We start from the raw sequence: 4512 nt of genomic DNA, 5'->3' as shown, positions 1-4512 counted from the left end.
AATCATAGGTAATTGTGGTGGCGAAACCAAACTCTGAAGAAGTGTTTAAAGGCTCTAAAATAATTATGACAGTAGCAAAAATAATTAATTACATGCCTTTTACAATTAATAAAATACTAAACAGTTTTATTTTATCACCAAACTTTTTGTGGCATCGGGGTATTTTGAAACACTAATTTGGGTACTACTTATATATTTTATAAAACAAATATATATAGAATATAAAATAGAAAACTAATAAACAGAAAATAAATAAAAACAAAAACTTAAACAAAAGAGAAAAGGGAAGAAACCCCCCTCCCCCTGGGCCGAATGGCCCAGCTAGCCAGCAGGCCACCAGCCCAAACGGCCCAACCGCGCCTATAACCCCCCTTTTACCGAAACCCTAACCCACCTCGCTCCCTCGTCTCCCTCCCAGCGCCGCCTCCCGCACACACACAACACACGCACACAGACGTGCAGAGGAGGGGCGCCCCTGTTCGGTCCCCTCCTCTCGACGCGCACCGCACCCAAGGACCGCCGCCTCCGCCCTGCAGCTCCTCCAACGTCGCCGTACGGAGCCCCTCCGCCGGATCCCCCTCGTCCCGATCTGGATATGCACCGGAGCCGATCCCTAACGCCTCGCCACCCCATCGCCGGATCGCTCCCCGTCTTCGTCGCTCGTCCCCGACCTCCTTCCCGCCGGACCACGTCGCGCCTCGCCGCTCCTCGTCCCTCCAACGCGGGTGAGGCTCCGGCTTCGGCCTTATCTCCTCCCACCCCCATCGATGACTGCACATGCTGCTGCCCGCTGCTTCGCCCCGCGTCGTCCACGCGCACGCAGCGCAGCCCCGTCTCCGCCATCCGCCCCGCGCCGTGCCTGCGGCCGCGCCACATGGGCTCGCCCGCTCGCCGGCCTGACCGCGCCATGCTCATCCGCCAACAACACCGCCCTCTGTTGCGGCTACCGCTCGCCGCGCGAGTCGAGGCTGTCGTGCCCTCCACTCCTGTCCGCGGCGCCCGTCTAGCTCCCGCTCCGGCCACTGCCTCGCTGTGCCGCTCGAGGACCTCGCGCCCTTCGCCTCGCTCCCTGACTAGCTCATCATGGCCAACGGCCCTGCCGTCCCGCTCACCACCGGCGCCCATGCGCCGCCCGACCACCCCTCGCGTGTGCGCGTTGGCTCCTGGCCGCCCGCGCCCACGCCCGCGTGCCCTTGTGCGTGCGCCCGAACGGAGCGCGCCCGTAACCCGTCGCCCGCGCCCTGTATGGCCCTCTGGGCCTATGACATATGGGCCCCACGCCCCTTTTATTAAAACGAAAAGAAAATAATAAAAAAGGAAGTAATAAAAGTAAATAATTAATTAGTTAATTAGTTAAATAATTAATTAACTTAATTAAATCTGTTAAATTAACCTAATCACTTATTACACTAACTAATCATGTTTAGTCAAACTCTGTCAATGACAAAAGGGATCCAGCTGTCAGTTTGACTGGTCAACAAGCAGAGTTGACCGATGACGTCATGCTGAAGTCATAAATGCTTTTCAATAAATTGATATGTTAATTCTTGAAAATGATTAAATCTTTATAAATTAATATCAAATAATCCGGAGCTCGGATGAAAATACTTTGTACATGAAAGTTGCTCAGAACGACGAGACGAATCGGAATGCGTAGCCCGTTCGTCCGCCACACACTCCTAGCATAACAAACACGCAACTTTCCCCCTCCGGTCCATCTGTCCGAAAATGCCAAACACCGGGGATATTTTCCCGGATGTTTCCCCCTTTCGTCAATATCACCTACTACCGCGTTAGGGCACATCTAGCACCGCGTTTGCCATGTTATGCTTTTGTGATGCTTTGATTGCTCTACTATTTATTATGTTCCCCCTCCATTACTTCTTTCCGGTAGACCCCGAGAATGCCGGCGACCCCCAGTTCGACTACGGTGTTGATGACCTCTCCTTGCCAGAGCAACCAGGCAAGCCCCCCCCACCTTGATCACCAGATATCGCCTATTCTTCTCTATAATTCTTGAATTAGAAGAGTGTAGCATGTTACTGCTTTCGGTTAATCCTATTCTGCTGCATAGCCTGTCATTGTTGCTACAGTTGTTACCCTTACCTGCTATCCTACTGCTTAGTATAGGATGCTAGTGTTCCATCAGTAGCCCTACACTCTTGTCCGTCTGCCATGCTATACTATCGGGCCGTGATCACTAGGGAGGTGATCACGGGTATATACTATATACTTTATATACATGACACATGTGGTGACTAAAGTCGGGTCAGCTCGTTGAGTACCCGCAAGTGATTTTGATGAGGGGGCTGAAAGGACAGGTGGCTCCATCCCGGTAGAGGTGGGCCTGGGTTCCTGACGGCCCCCGACTGTTACTTTGTGGCGGAGCGACAGGGCAGGTTGAGACCACCTAGGAGAGAGGTGGGCCTGGCCCTAGTCGGCGTTCGCGGATACTTAAAAATAACAAGCTTAACGAGATAATGGTATTTGATCTGAGTCTGGCCATTTGGTCTATACGCACTAACCAACTACGCGGGAACAGTTATGGGCACTCGACGTCGTGGTATCAGCCGAAGCCTTCGTGACGTCAGCGACGGAGCGGCGCGCGCCGGATTTGACTGGAACGCCTGCTAGGCTAGGTCTGCTTCCGGCCGCCCTCGCAACGTGCAGGTGTGCAATGGGCGATGGGCCCAGACCCCTGCGCCATAGGATTTAGACCGGCGTGTTGACCTCTCTGTTGTGCCTAGGTGGGGCTGCGACGTGTTGATCTTCTGAGGCCGGGCATGACCCAGGAAAGTGTGTCCGGCCAAATGGGATCGAGCGTGTTGGGTTATATGGTGCACCCCTGCAGGGAAGTTTATCTATTCGAATAGCCGTGTCCCTCGAAAAAGGACGACCCGGAGTTGTACCTTGACCTTATGTCAACTAGAACCGGATACTTAATAAAACACACCCTTCCAAGTGCCAGATATAACCCGGTGATCGCTCTCTAACAGGGCGACGAGGAGGGGATCGCCGGGTAGGATTATGCTATGCGATGCTACTTGGTGAACTTACCATCTACTCTCTTCTACATGCTGCAAGATGGAGGTGGCCAGAAGCGTAGTCTTCGACAGGATTAGCTATCCCCCTCTTATTCTGGCATTCTGCAGTTCAGTCCACCGATATGGCCCTTTACACATATACCCATGCATATGTAGTGTAGCTCCTTGCTTGCGAGTACTTTGGATGAGTACTCACGGTTGCTTTTCTCCCTCTTTTCCCCCTTTCCCTTCTACCTGGTTGTCACAACCAGATGCTGGAGCCCAGGAGCCAGACGCCACCGTCGACGACGACTCCTACTACCCCGGAGGTGCCTACTACTACGTGCAGCCCGCTGACGACGACCAGGAGTAGTTAGGAGGATCCCAGGCAGGAGGCCTGCGCCTCTTTCGATCTGTATCCCAGTTTGTGCTAGCCATCTTATGGCAACTTGTTTAACTTATGTCTGTACTCAAATATTGTTGCTTCCGCTGACTCGTCTATGATCGAGCACTTGTATTCGAGCCCTCGAGGCCCCTGGCTTGTATTATGATGCTTGTATGACTTATTTTTATTTTTAGAGTTGTGTTGTGATATCTTCCCGTGAGTCCCTGATCTTGATCGTACATGTTGCGTGTATGATTAGTGTACGGTCAAATCGGGGGCGTCACAAATATAAATTTCTAGATGAACAAATCCTATGGAAGAGATGATTTGGCCGAATTATGTGAAATACAAACTGAAATTTCTGAAATTTGGAGAATAAGATGAAACTTCAAAGTTTAACTTGTACAAAGGATAAATATCTAAACTTGTTAATTTATATTGCTACTTATTAACATCACTACCTGAGTATATGGCAGGGTAACAGGATATTAGAACCATCACAACCTGAGGATATCTACTGAAAAGGAATCAAGGATGACATATTTTTTTATTTCAAAGAACACTCAGAGAGCATTCTTGGAATCAACAACAGGGCATGAAAGCCCATTTTTGATCATAGACTGGAAATAATGTCATGTCTATATATTGTGCAAAATTGCTTATAGATGGATCTCGATCATATAACCTTCTCTAGTCACTATATCAACAATGACATCCTTCCCCTCTGATATCCTTCGTTAGGTATTTTCTCTAATAGTCTTGTAACGGAATGAGCAGCAATCTCAACAAACTGAATGGGTAGTCAAACCAAGTGAACAATTTTTCGTCAATGAAAAAAATGATAAAAATAGTAAACCAACAAAAGATATGTTGTATTTATTTCAGGGTTAGCTTTTGTTTCTAGGACTGACATTGAAGTTCTTTTGCCTCGCCCTCAAGGGTCAGTTCTTTTTAGTTTTCGTTTCTCCAGAATTAGTTTCTAAGAAACCGCCCACAGAAGTAGCTGCCCATAGAATCTGGTGTCCATTTCTCTTCTGAGATTGCAGTATGAGTTTGTGGGATGAGTTGTGTGCTTAAATGTTTGTAGTGTCCCTGAACTGAAAT

The 4512-nt window shown here is 49.3% G+C and overlaps 1 long non-coding RNA gene across 1 annotated transcript; it reads left to right on the top strand.

Moving 5' to 3' along the window:
• Positions 1-408: 408 nt before the first annotated feature.
• Positions 409-3601, top strand: LOC141022265 (uncharacterized). The gene is made up of 3 exons (XR_012183557.1): positions 409-725; positions 1895-1963; positions 3296-3601. It is a non-coding gene; the product is annotated as an uncharacterized lncRNA (long non-coding RNA).
• The last annotated feature ends 911 nt before the right edge of the window (positions 3602-4512 follow it).

This window comes from Aegilops tauschii, chromosome 5 (genome assembly GCF_002575655.3).
Source record: "Aegilops tauschii subsp. strangulata cultivar AL8/78 chromosome 5, Aet v6.0, whole genome shotgun sequence".
NCBI lineage: Eukaryota > Viridiplantae > Streptophyta > Magnoliopsida > Poales > Poaceae > Aegilops > Aegilops tauschii.
Note: the sequence above shows the minus strand (reverse complement) of the source record. Positions and strands in the feature narration are given on the sequence as shown.